The sequence below is a fragment of the Mesoplodon mirus genome, assembly GCF_964341445.2.
Source record: "Mesoplodon mirus genome assembly, chromosome: X".
Lineage (NCBI taxonomy): Eukaryota > Metazoa > Chordata > Mammalia > Artiodactyla > Ziphiidae > Mesoplodon > Mesoplodon mirus.
Window position 1 is genome coordinate 69,790,217 of NC_138981.1, and position 15,449 is coordinate 69,805,665.

Here is a 15,449-nt window from a genome sequence, read left to right on the forward strand (position 1 = left end):
TGTTTTTTCATGTGTAGAAGTCTTATCTCAGCAAATCCCTATGTTTCTTAAAAGCAGAAACAGAGGACTTCCTTGGTGGATCAGTGATTAATAATCCGCCTGCCAATGCAGGAGACATGGGATTGAGCCCTGGTCCAGGAAGATCCCACATGCCATGGAGCAATTAAACCCATGTGCCACAACTGCTGAGCCTGTGTGCCACAACTTCTTAAGCCCATGCACCTACAGCCTGTGCTCTGCAACAAGAGAAGCCACTGCAATCAGAAGCCCATGCACCACAACAAAGAGTAGCCCCTACTCACCGCAACTAAAGAAAGCCCACACGCAGCACCGAAGACCCAATGCGTCCATAAATAAGTTAACTAATTAATTTTTTAAAAAGCAGAACCAGAGTCTATTTCATCTCAGTATCTTCCAGAACACATAATAAAGTGATTAATTCCAAAAATTATAAATAAGTACATATATATAAATGTTTGTTGTTATCTGATCATGATTCCTGCCTCCTATATTAAGTGATAAACACATAATACGTGCAAGCTACTAAGACTTAAGGTGCTAAAGAGCTCTTCTTGTTTTGGGGTGTACATCTTTACTTTTGCAATTGGATCCTTGTGTGCATAATTAGCCACATGCTAACATAATTGGCCACTTGTCTTTTTTTAGGATATCCAGTGACAAAATGCAGGTACAATTTTGGGACCCATAACTAGTTGCAGCTGAAAAATAAATGTAAAAAAAGAAAATAGAAGCCTAATTGTGATCCCACAATAATTTGGCTTGTGGTATTGTAACTCTCACAGCCATCAATCTTCTTTAAAATTTCACCTTAGTTCCATTGTCAGGAATATTATGGAAGTTTGAAAAAGGTAATTTGTCCTAAAACACAACTGTATCACTATAGCAAAAAATAAAACAAGGAGAAAAATACCTTGAAATCAATTTCTACAGAAACTCTATCAAGGAGCATTGTAAAATTCAAAGTAGACAATGAAGATCTCCGTTTTATAAAACACTTTTCTCTTCTACAGAAACTTTCTATGTGAGCAAATTCACATTCCTAATACTGTACTGTCCTACAGTATTAGGACAAATTGTGCAAGATGAAGTCAGGAGGCCAGTGGAGGATCCTTTTAGCCCACCTAAAGTTTCATATGATGGAAGCTTATCAAAAGGAAAGATATAATTTTGTCATTTGTGGTTTTTTGTTTGTTTGTTTTTGAGTCATAGAAGTGCCTTATATATCTTGGATATTAACCCTTTATCAGACATATAGTTTGCAAATATTTTCTCTCATCTTGTAGGTTGCCTTATCACTTTGCTGATTATTTCCTTTGCTGTACAGAAGCTTTTGAGTTTGTGCAGTATGACTTGTCTATTTTCACTTTTGGGGTCATATCCAAGAAACCATTGCCAAGACCAATATCAAGAAGCTTTATCCTTATTGTATTCTAGAAGATTTAAAGTTTCATGTCCTATGTTTATGCTTTTAATTCACTTTGAGTTGATTTTAGTGTACAGTGTAAAATAAGAGTGCAATTTTATTCTTTTGCATTTGGATATCCAGTATTCCCAACACCATTTATTGAAGTGACTATCCTTTAAATATCAGTTTACCATAAATATGTGGATTTATTTCTGAACTCTTTATTTTGTTCCACTGGTTGATATGTCTTTTTTTAACAGTATCATACCCTTTTAATTACTAGAGTTTTGTAACATACTTTAAAATCAAGAAATGTGATGCCTTTTCCTTCGTTCAAGATTGCTTTGGCTAGCCGGGGTCACTTGTGGTTCCATATGAATTTTAGGATAGTATTTTTCTATTTCTTTTAAAATGCTATTGAGATTTTTTTTTGTAGGGATTGCATTAAATCTCTAGATCACTTTGGGTAGTATTGACATTTTGACAATATTAATTCTTCCAATGCATTAAGAGATGTGTCTTTTCATTTATTTTTACTTTTAAAATTTCTTCTTTCTTTAAATGTTTTAAATTTTTCAGTGTACAAGTCTTTTGTCTCCTTGGTTAAGTTTATTCTTAGTTATTTTTTAATGTGCAAAATACCTGAATAGATAGTTCTCCAAAGAAGACATACCAATGGCCAACAGGTATATGAAAACGTGCTCAAGATTACTAACTATCAGGGAAATGCAAGTCAAAACCGCAATATCTCCTCACACCAACTAGCATGGCTGTTATAAAAAAAAATAGGTTAAAAAGTATTGGGGATGATGTAGTAGAAATGAAAACTGGTACAGCTTTTATGGAAATCAGTTTGGAGTTTTATCAAAAATTAAAAATAGAACTATCATATGATCCAGCACTTCTGGGCTTACACCTAAAAATTGAACTCTGTATCTCAAAGAAATATCTACACACCTGTGTTCATTTCAGATTTATTTACAATGGCAAAGATATGGAAACAACCTAAATATCCATCAGCAGATAATTGGATAAGGAAAATGTGGTATATACTTACAGTGGAATATTATACAGCCTTATGAATAAGGAAATCCTACCGTTTGCTGCAAAAATGGGTATTTATCTTTAAACTCATCATGAAGTATACATTAAATACATATAGCATTTTCTGTATGTCAATCATACCTCAGTTTAACAAATGAAAGATAAAAAACTAAAGGATGCCACACATTAAGAGTGACTTCTGTAAAAGAAAAAAAGCTTTCAGTAAAATAATAAAGAAATCTACTGGCCTATACCATACCTAGGTTCTTTACAACTGTGGCTATGCTCAGCAGTCAAACATGGGAAGTCTTGGCTGTCTATTGTTTCAAACAATATTATGTAATAAACTGCCCACAAAACTCAGTGAATTACAATGCAAGCACTTATATTTCTCATTCATGACTTTGTGGCTCATTTGCCAATCTCTGACTAAGACTTCGGGTTGATTGGGTTCAGATACTTCATGAAATGGATTTAAGTCTGTTCCTCATTTTCCCTGTTTTTCTTCTTGGACTAGCAGCTACTCAGGAAGTATACTTCTCAAGACGTATCACTGGAGGGCAAGAGGACAAGCCAATACATGCCAATACATTTTAAACATTCACTGACATCATTTCCAGTAAACTTTCATTGGCCAAGGCAAGTCACAAAGCCAAGTATACTTCACCCATATTGGGAGGACACTACAAATGTACCTGGAAAAGTATGGGGATGCATCACTCTGTTAACAAGGGAGGAAAAAATTGGAACCAATAATCAAATATATTATAGTTGGGTATATAAATATTGGCTCTGCTTAATTACAGTGTCTCTGGAAGTTTCATAAAATAACCATACAAAGGATTGTTGAAAGAACTGGATTTTATTTTGGTCTTCACAAGATAAAACCTTTTAGAGATGGTAGAAAAGGAATTCTTGTTTGGGGGAAAAGGTTGGCTAAAGTATCATCTAGCTCTAGGAGAGTGTGTGATTATTTTAGACATTTTCTTGCAGGGAATATTTTTTAGCAGACTGGGGAGAAGGGGGTGTGGAGTTGCTGGGACAGAGATAGCTGAGTCTTTGTTCATAGGGTAGACTTTCTATGAGTTGTAACTGCTGCTTTGGGTTGCTTTGCTTTTAAGAGAAAGGGATCTCTCACTACTCATGTTGTTATGTATACCAAGCTCTCCTCTCAGAGTTCACTGGTTTGTTTCAAAATGGAGAAGAACATCATCTGAGTCTTCAGAGACATTTTATAGACATCCTACTTCCTATTCGATCAAAAAATTACTTGTATAATCTTGTCAGGTTATTCCCTCTCATTCCCTCATTTGCAAAGCTGGGGTGTGTGTGTGTTGAACTATACAATCTCAAAGGAAGAAGACAAGGATGCTTGCATTTATTGAGTGCCTTCTATATGCCTGACACTGTGTTATATGTTTCCACAGGTACTCGAAGCTCTGGGAGTTGATGCTTCTGTGATTTTACACTGTCATTCAGCACCTGTAGGTAACAATACTAAATAGCAGAACATCTTTGTGAACTACTGTTGCCATCTAATGGCTTTTTCATAAAACTGTCCATAAAATTCACATTTGTGACATTTCTCATAACATTCCTTTTTTCATTTTCTTCTCTAAAGGTAATAGCCACTGATTTCTTCAACCATAAAATGCAGCATTATAATAGACGACCTGAAATTCTTTAAAACAGCTCAGTTTCAATCACTCCAGAAAGATGACCCAGTGGTCAGAGAGTCAAATTGCATTCTAGTCGCTGAGGTTTCCAAAGACTTCAATATTAATGATAATAGCTATCATTTATTGAACATCTACTTTATGCCTGGAACTATGCTAGATGATTTATATATGTAATTTCATTTAAGCAATGGTCTCTTCTGTGTGTATTTATAGCCATGGCCTCTTGGGCTACAAGACTAAAGTCATACAATTACAAAAACATTATATGCTGAACTTGCTACTAAACTTCAACTTCATTTAGAATATTTTTGCTTGAAATTCAAATATTTTTCAAAATTGCACATGTTCTACACAGTGCTCTCATTATATTTTCCTCATGGAATGAAAATTTATTACATTGAACTGTGTATTCCATGACTTATTAAACACTGGAAACATTTTCTGGGAAACTAACAATGTTAGTAAGCTTGTATATTTGAGATAATTAAAGTTCAAGTTGAAGTTAGTAATTTTTTTTTTTGGACACAAGCTCTGTGATAACATTTATTAATTATGCTATAGAATTATCCTCATATGTTGGGCCCATAGCTATTCAGAATAGTGAAATTTACTGAGAACTTATTAAGTACCAGGCAATGTTCAAAGCACATTTTATATATATTACATATATTTACATATGTCAACTCACTTTATACTCATAACAATTCTATAAATAGGTATTAGTATTATTATCATCATCCTTACACATAAGGAAGTGAAAACACAGAGATGTTAACTTACTTGGGGACACACATCAAGGAAGATAGGATATGAACTGAGGCAATTGGTTCTAGAATCTGTACTCAAAATCACTATGCCATGATCCTTCTGGATAGTTAGTTATGGGGGCCTAATGCACCTACTTTAATCATATCTGATGGTATGAGTTATTTTTCTTGGATGGTGATCTGAGATAGCTAGACTACAGATAATGTTTTTATCTCTTTGTTAGGCAATTGGTTTGGCCTGCAGAAACTCTATTTGGCCATAGACAATATTCCTAACAACTGTTCAGGGCTGGCTACATAATTTTCAGTGATCAATGAAAAGTGAAGATGAAAGACTCCTTGTTCAAACAGTAAGGGGGAACGTTTTCTTAAGGACACTAACATATACATTTTTTTTTCTTTTACAGTCTCTCCCACAACATGACATGATATTTTTTATTTGTTATTGAATGTCACACTCCCTTAAGCACAGGGACATTTTTAAGGAAGTGTGGAAGTGGGGGAGGCTGGGTTGCACATCAGTCGAGATTCCAAGCCCCTAGTACAAGCTCCATTGTCCCATTGGACATCACTTACAAAACATAAATTCAAAGATAAAGGTATTAAGAATTTCAAGACAGTATCACAGAACACTAAACCCCAAGCATGAGGCCCTTCTGAGCGTGGCCTTGTATGACTGTGTTGATCATATACCCATGAAGCTGGCTTTGCGACTATTTCACAAAAATGTTTGAGGCAGTATTGTGTAGTCATTGAGTCAGATTATCTGTATTTGAATCTTGGCTTCCTAACTTATCAGATTTATATATTACCTTGATCAAGTTATATTTACCCATTAAAGACTGGGTTTACTCATCTGTAACTATTGTGGTTATAAAAGAACATTCCTCATAAGACTCTGTTGAAATTTAGGTGAGACAATTCATGTCTGTACACATCGGTTTGCATTTATCATTTGATAAATATAAGGTATGCCATTTAATTTCAATGGGCCTTAGAACTTTCTATGTCTGGTAGACAGCTTTTTCCCAAGATACTTCTCCCTTATTCCTGTAGAATGTTTTCCTTCTGGAAATTGCTACCTCACCCCAACTCCTTTCATAGCAACTAAGAGTGCTGACTTGTGAGTATAATATGTATCTCCATTTCTAACCATACTTGATTAATGTAGTGTGGGCACCAAAACCAAGGCCCTTGTCAGTTCTGGGGATTCAGAGGAGATGCAGCTGGGTTTCATGAATCACTGGAACTGGAGTTTTAAACTCAATCAGGATGCTCCTCCTCTACAATCTACTTCTTTCTGCACACATGCTTCATTTTTCTTCTTTAATTTCTGTCCCCAGTTTCTCTGAGATACCCCAGGATTCCTAATACAAACTGCTTTTTGTCTTAAATTAGTTTGACTTGGGCTTCTGATACTTGCAATCAAAAAAGCTCTGTCTATACACAATCTCATTACAGAAATCTGATCATAAGAATGCATTTGTATTTTTTACCTTCCTCACTTGGGTATTCACTATATGACAGATAATGCAGCTATTCAAATTCTATTATGTGAATAAAATCCAGTTCAATAATCACCAATTACACAAAGACTTCCTGACCACACCAGTCAAAAACAACCTCTCTCTTCCCTGAAAACCTAAAGAACTCTTTCTCTTTTGTTTTAAAACCTATGGCACTTACTTTACACTTTCTTTGTAGCTATCACTTTATATATTACAAATTTCGTTTAGTTATTTGAGTATGCCTCACAACAACTACCGGGATGCAAACAAGGACCTATCTAGAGTTAGTAGTAGTAGTAGTATTAATCACTATATTCTATACAATCATGGCAAACTGTAAAATTTTAATTAAAATTATTGAATAAATGAATGCATTAATGAATTAATGAAGGAGTAAATCTTGGAGTTAGCCAGTAACATCCTCCTTGTAATTCTTTGTGTTATTAGTGATAGCGATGACTAGCTTTGTTAGAAAGCTCTCTGTTTATTTCTTGAGTGAAAATATGGAAGCTGCAAAGAAATCATCTTCAACATTCTACCAACACAATAAAGTTCACCAGTGGAAAAAATGCTCAATTATTAGCCTAATAAAGCAGTCTTAACTTTTTATTCTTCTACAGACTTTATGCGTGAGAGAGTTTTATAACTACAGTTAATTATTCTTGTCCTATCTTGGCAAACAAAATATTACAGCAGACAGATGTTCCTGTTTCCAGAGACCAGAATCCAATAGCAACATTAGTCAACATCTTTTGTGTTTGATTTGGTTATTAAGCCTTGATTCTAACATTATCATGCCTTAACCCATTGTTAAAGAAAAGAATGGGACATTTATAAAATCCTAAAGCGAAAGTATGTCTTTCATATAGGCCAGGAGTTCTTAACCTTGGCACTACTGACATTGTGGGCTGGAAAATTCTTTGTTGTGTGGGGCTGCCCTGTGCATTTTAGGATATTTAGCAGCATTCCTGACCTTTATCCACTAGATGCCAGTAGCACCCTCATCTCAGCTGTAACAATCAAAAATGTCTCCAGATATTTCTAAACGTTCCCTGGTGGGCAAAATTACCCCTGTTGAGATCCACTGATACAAAGAGGATATAATTACTATACTGTCCTTTAGCTCTTAAAGAAAAGTTATTTCTGACAAAATGTTCACAGAAAGCACAGAATGTTAACATTGGAAGGACTTGAAAAACACAGAAAATAACCCTTTCATTTTACTAATGAAGAAGCTAAGGGTCAGAAAATAATATTTTTCACAATCACAGAATGAGGTCATTGACCGAATTGTCTCATATCCAGATTTCATGACCCCTACATAGGGTTTGAACCAGCCTAGCATACTCACATTAGGAAATCCTGTTAACATGGTCAAAGCTTGCAAGTTGGCCACTTAGATTGCCACCTAAAATTTGCTGGTTTGACTACCCCTCCTACAGGACAGGCTGCATAATTTGTGGGTCCCAGTACAAAATTAAAATGTGGGAATTCTTATTTTAAAAGCAGAAAAATATGTTGTTAAAGCTTGTTTCTTTCTCTTTCTTGACCTGTCAGTGTTTTTTATTTGACTTCTAATGTTGCAATCCCTCAGAGATAGGGATACTTGTGGGGTAAGTGCACTACTTGGTGCATGCCCATCAGCCACAGGGTTCTTCCTTCTGCCAGCTGCTAGATCAATGTGCCATACCCTTTTGGAGAGAGGATGGAGTCTAGCAAGGCATTTTTATTTCCAAAAATCCTACCTGCAGTGAATGAAGGACCTCCAAAAGTGACTGAACGTTAGGACTTACTCCTGAGTTGGGAGGAGTGGATGGGCTAAAGGCTCAATCTCACCGAGGCCACTATACCATCAGCCCAGGGAACGTATGGCTACTGTCATGCCCTAGTCCAAGACTTACAGGGACCTCAATTCTTTCCACAGGGTCAGAGGGCGACAATGGTTGTTCGGCAGCCATGGGCACTGAGAACTCATCCTGGGGAGGCAGAGAAGCAGCGAGAGGAAGGATTACAAGATGAAGACAAGCTCCAAACTCCTGTCATATATTCCTTTGTCTCTTTGGACTTTATGCACATACACAATTCAGAGATAAAATTACTAAGATGCTTAAGACAGTTACTTCAGGGCATTAAACCCTAAGCACTGACACCCTTTTGAGTGTGGTGTCCTGTACCACTGCACTACTAACATGCCCATAAAGCTTTCCCTCTTCCCAGAATCAGAATGAAAAATTTACCAACACATAGCTGCTTAAAGTGACAATTATAAAAAGAAAACACATCAACATTATACTTCATTAAAGGAAAATGATTATTGCTACTTTCTCATGATTATCCACTCTGTAGTCATGTTGATCTTTAAAGGCACTGAGGAGATTTTTTGAAAAACAGTTTTACTGTGTCATTAATGATTCCTTGCAAGATTTTGAACTCTGAGAAAATACACCAAATACCACTATATATCACACACAATTATGGATGTCTTTATTTTTTCTAGCAGTAAATGAATACATTATATCTTATGAATTTGTAATAAGAAAAATATTTCAAACTCTGGGTCTCATGGTGAGAGCATAGGGCAGGAAATAGGAAAAGCTGCATTTTTGCCTTTTCTAATCTGGCATTTACCTCTAAACTTCAATTTACCATTGAGAAAATATAAAAAGAACAAGAAGTTTGGAAAATGTGATCATATGTTCAACAATCAACAATTCAGACAGCATCGTGAATCATTTGAATGTGGTCTGGGGATGTCTCATCAACTTCCCTTCCACATTCAAATGATTCTAAGATGGTTAAGACTGCCTACAGATATGGCTGTCAACTCAGTTCAGGAAATTCTATCAATATGATTATAGCTCATCAACAAGTTAATTAACATATTATTTAGACAAGTTGAACCTGAGGAGACAGAATTGTTTTGATGACTATCTTTCCAGAGTAAGGGTGAACAATCTACCAATACAGTCTTCTATTTGCAAGTAAAACTTAGCTCAGCTGTTGAGTCTGCTTGTTTCCATAAGAGATACATAAGCAGTTGATAGTGTTTACATAAGAGGCTAATAGCAGGCTACTGTAGAAACTTGGACTCCAAGTAATTGGCATGGAAAATGAATTCAACTCATTTACAGGTCTCTGAAACAGAGCCTTCTGAAAATCAGCTTGACAGTTTCATTTAATAAGTATTTGATGCCTCCAGGCAACTCCACTAGACTCACCTTTCACTTTCCTCTTGGTGTTCCTTGCAGCCAGTCTTTGCTTCCTGTTAACAGTCACTGCTCTGGTGAGGAAATGCTTTGCAGGAGCAGTAGCAGCAGCAGACACTCTAATGCATGTATGCACAAACACACAAGATAATTTTCTCTTGAAAATGATAGAGCTTTTCTAGCCAAATTTTCAGAGCAGGGCTGCAACCAACAAAGTTCTGTAGCAAAAAGAAGATTGTTCCTGGAACATCAGCTTTGGAGATGAGGATCCAGCCACAGGCTGTCAGTGTCCATCATCATCAACATGAATGTCAGCTGTATGGATAGAAGTGGCTTGACACTAAGCTTTACTGTTTTTCCAGACGTCTGTAAGACTGGTTTGATTAAACAAAATCATTCATAGAATGTCAGACCAGGAAGAGTCCTATAAGATTATTAAATTTTCCGTAGGGTCTTGAGAGGTACCATTAACTACCCAAGGTCATATTGGAATTCAATTATCTAAGCCTGAAACAACCTAGAATTCCTCCTGAAGACTATTTTTTAAAAAGGCAGACTAGTGTAAAAATAGTTTAATTAAATGGGGAAAACAGTAGATTTTCATCAGCTTAGCACCCTAGCAAACTTGGCAGCACCCACACAAAGTGAAGTGGAAAATTTAAGCAATTAGGTAGGTAATTCAGTTCAAAACATACTCGTCTGAAATAGATAATTGCAGCAATAATTCTTTTTTGCCTCGAATTATCTTGATAGTTGTCTCATTATCCATTTCACTGTGTGTGTGTGTAGACTCAGTCAACTAGAGAGATCATAATAATCACTACTTGACCTTAATGTGATATCTTCCTTTGTAAAATAGTTACCAGTAAATGTGTACCTAAAGGCAACATGGGAGACGTGCAGTAAAGAGCTCTGAGTGCCCTTTAAGTATCTCCAGAAAGAAATAGAAAATGGTGAAATGGAGTGTGTGAATTGTGTGTGTATGAAATCAATCTGAATCAAGCAGTTACACCTGTCATCAAAATCTGCCATCAGGGACTGGGCATTACCTAAATACAAGAGAGCGAGATGGCTTTGTATGTTCTTTGATCGAGGGGATTTAATTTAGTTGCAAATATATATATATTTTTTCTGTTATGAACAGCCAAGGCCAATAGCGTTTTATAAGTGGTTAAAGGTATGTGACTTTTACACATCACACATGATACATTGTGGCCCATTTTCAGACAAGAACTCAGCTTCAAATAGGCAGACTAGTCATATCTAAAGAGTAAACCTCTTATCCATACAAGGATGTGGCTATTTATAAATGGATGGATGGAATCTGCTTTGCACAATCCAGTCCCTTATGAGTTTTACTGTGTTCCCATTAAGGTAGATTTGAAAATGTAAAATAAGTATATGAAAAGTTCAATAATGTTGATCTTTTTTTAACTTTAGGGAAGGGAAAGCAATGCATAAATATCTGGATATTTGTGTACCCTTTGGAATTATGTGAAGAGAAGAGGGTTTGTAAATATTTGCTATTTGATGTCTCATTTTACATTTTTTAAATCAACATTTATTATTTTTCCAAATACTATTGTGTTGTCAATGTAGTATAGTAGTTGAGTGCGTGGTCTATGGAGCCAGGTCGGCTGAGTTCAAATTATAATTCTTCCACTTATTAGTTATGTGAATTTGGCCAAGTGTTTTATCCTCTCTTATGGGGGTGGGTATCCTTTTCTATAAAATGAAGATAATGATGGTGCCTATCTCCTAGGTGGTTGTGAAGACCAGATACATGGGAATTGATTAAAATGATGCCTGCTACATAGTGAAGACCACTCTAAATATTAGCTATTGTTATGATATTTTATTTGGTGATATGTGTGTGTAAGGGTATAGATTGACATTAGAAGGTGGAAGTCGATACAATCAGAGATATTCATGGATAATTCCCTGATGGAGCTTACCTTAGCATTAAAGAGCCACCACATTGATGCATTTGAGAAGCTCTTTGATTGGCTGATCTAACAATCTCATTCATCAATGAGGAAAAGAGCCTAAAGAAGAGGAGTGAATTTGCTCAAAGTCACACAGTTATGAAGCAGCAGAGCCGAATTTTATAAAAGAAATATGCTTTTAATTTCGGTTACCCAGCATATATAAGCATTAACCTGTATATGGTCATTTCCTCTTCCTTCCTTTTATTTAAAACTTCACAAATTTTTAAATCTTTGTTTTTCTCCTGTAAGAGGTTGGGAAAAGTAAAGAGGTGAGAGTTGAAGGATATTCCCTGGGACAATCATTTAAAAACCTGAAGGCATTTTAGAAACATTGTGGTATCCTCTGAAGTGAGGTAGGAAAGTGTGGAGATTAGATTAAGACACATACACAAATATCCGTGAATTGGAAAGTATCAATTCGACAACAGTGCTAATGAGGACCAAGCCCACTAACCAAGCTACAGTAGGATACAGAATTGGATTTCTGTATGGCGCAGTACTGTTTTCAGCTAGGCTTATATAGTTAATTCACTCTCTTCTGCCCTTGAGGTTTCCAAGATAACACTGACCAGGAACACTTTTTCAATTCCTATCTCCACCCTTCTCCCTAATCTCTCCACTTCCAGCACATGTCAAGAAAATGTAAGAGTCAGTTTAAAGAATAAGTATTTCAGGACTTCTTAGATGATCTCCTCTTCCTTTAAATCAACACATTTTACAACCATTAACAGTATAGCATACTTTGATTAAAAGGAAATTATGTGATGAAAGCAAACCAACATGTACAACATCCTCTACGTTTTTCCTTCCAGAGCTATAAATTTACCTAATCAATGTTTTTGTTTTTTCTCATATCATAGGGTCTGTCAAGGAAGGTGGTATAGAATGTTGACTAAAAATACAGGCAGCCTCCGAAGCCATACTGCCTGAGTTAAAATCCTAGCTTTGTTACTTATTTTTTTGTAACCTTGGGCAAGTTATGTTGTCCTAAAATTGTTTTCCATAAACATCTGACAGCACAGGAACTTGGAGGAAGCAGAGATTAGTGAAGGCTGGGGTGGTTAGGGAAGGCTTTTTGGAAAAGGTGAGACTAAAGGAGTATCAGTATTTGGACATGTACTTATTTTGGACAAAATTTATCAAGCTACATACTTTATTTTGTTTTATTTTTTTTTTCTTTTTACTTTCAGTTCCACCAATGGAGACACTGCCAAAATCATCTTGACAGGTCATTTCTGCTCATTTGTAAAGAGACAAATCTTTTGAAACTAAGAAGTCATATTTCCATATAAAAATGGATGAAAAACATACATATGGATATACTTTAATATACCTTTTAATATTTAAGTAAAATATTTCTTTTCCTCAGAGCAAAAGATCTGGTGGGAGATTGGCTATTGCAACCATGGTACTCAAAACTGCATCAAGGAAAAGGATGCATTACACATGCCTCTAAAAACCAAGCCACCTGAGAGCCAAGGGAGGAATAAATAATGGAGAGGACAGCCCTGTTTCCCTCCTTTTTTTTAAATCATTACAATGAAAATAAAATCAACACAGAAAGGGGTAAAAAGGAAGTGGGGAAATAGGTATCAAGAACAGAAACTAGAACGTCTGTTTAAAATGGAAAACTAAAGTTACAGAAGTCTCTGAATTCCTCTTCCTGCCAAGTAAAAGGGTCTTTTGCAAGGTGTCTTACCCTCACACTGGAAATCTGAACATTATCAGCATCAAGTTTCTTTTTCTGCCAGTCCCTAATGATGTTATAGATGAAAATGTGATATCAAGAAAAATACCAAAATAAAGAAAAAAAGAAGAAATGTTTAGGAGTGGCAGTCTTATAGAAAATCAGGACATCTGTTTGAGAGGGAAAACTCTTAATGTGAAGCCACTTTCCACTTCATACCTATTCTCCTTTGTGATGGTCATGTGTTGATGGCATGTAGAAGTGTCTCCTGTAAAATAAAAATAGAAAGAAGAAAAGACAGAAAGAAAGGAAGGAAGGAAAGAAGGAGTAAAAGAAAAAGAAAGAAAGAAAGAAAAGTAAAAGGAAGGAAGGAAAGAATGAAAGAAAAGTGAAAAGAAGAAAAAAGAAAAGAGGGCAAATGATAAAGAAAGAAGGTAAGTGAGAGTAAGAAAGAAAAAGAAGATGAAAAATGTGTTGCTCCTATGCAGTACACTTTATAATGAAACCAATTTCTCCTGACTTTCTAGAAAGTAACACGAGAGAAAACTTATCTTTCAACACTTTGCTTAATAAATAGTTTAAAACTTCCATGGCTTTGCAACATAGATTGACTGGAAATGAATCTGACAGGAAGGATAAAGCAGCTAAATGATCAAACATTAGTCAACAGCCTAAAGTAATGTTCAGCCACCTGTAAATTATGTCCCACCTTCTTTTCTTTCATTTTATCCAGGAAAGTGGTATAGAAGAAAGAAGAGTTAGTGAGGCAAAGGATACAAATCTTAAACCAATATTAATTAATATCATTCTTCTCCCCCATTTATGATATAAATATACTATGACTTTCCAGAGCTGTCAGGCTCTCATCTTCAGATCTTTAAAATTCATAATGAAGAATGCATGTTCATATTAGTATCTAACTCAGGTTTCTATGGCCCTAAGTCTTTCAGAAAAATAAAAAAAAATCAAGGAAAACAGACTCACAAACATAGATGACAGACTTGTGTTTTCCAAGGGAGAGGGGGCAGGGAGAGGGATGGACTTGGAGTTTGAGGTTAGTAGATGCAAACTATTACATTTTGAATGGATAAACAACAAGGTTCTACTGCATAGCAGTAGCAGAGAACAGTATTCAATATCCTGGGATAAATTATAGTGGAAAAGAATATAAAAATGAATGTATATATGTGTATAAATTTGCTGTACAGCAGAAATTAGCACAGCATTGTAAATCAACTATTAAAAATAAAAAAGAAAAGAAAAAAAAGTAATCAAAAACTTTTAATAGTTACATTGATACAAAATACTAAAAATTCTCACTTCACATATTTAGCTTTTAAGTTTGCCATGAGTGAAATGTTCCTTAATCTGAGACCCAGCTTATCAATTTATAAGATAAGGCATCTTTCTTAGTTTCTTTATTTTATTTCTTTATTTTTATTTTTTATTAGTTTCTGCTTTATAACAAAGTGAATCAGTCATACATATACATCTGTTCCCATATCCCTTCCTTCTTGTGTCTCCCTCCCTCCCACCCTCCCTATCCCACCCCTCCAGGCGGTCACAAAGCACCGAGCTGATCTCCCTGTGCTCTGCGGCTGCTTCCCACTAGCTATCTACCTTACGTTTGGTAGTGTATATATGTCCATGCCTCTCTCTCGCTTTGTCACAGCTTACCCTTCCCCCTCCCCATATCCTCAAGTCCATTCTCAAGTAGGTCTGTGTCTTTATTCCCGTTTTACCCCTAGGTTCTTCATGACATTTGTTTTCCTTAAATTCCATATATATGTGTTAGCATACGGTATTTGTCTTTCTCTTTCTGACTTACTTCACTCTGTATGACAGACTCTAGGTCTATCCACCTCATTACAAATAGCTCAATTTCGTTTCTTTTTATGGCTGAGTAATATTCCATTGCATATATGTGCCACATCTTCTCTATCCATTCATCTGATGATGGACACTTCGGTTGTTTCCATTTCCGGGCTATTGTGAATAGAGCTGCAATGAACATTTCGGTACATGTCTCTTTTTGAATTATGGTTTTCTCAGGGTGTATGCCTAGTAGTGGGATTGCTGTGTCATATGGTAGTTCTATTTGGCTCATGCAGCTCAATAACAAAAAGACAAACAACCCAATCCAA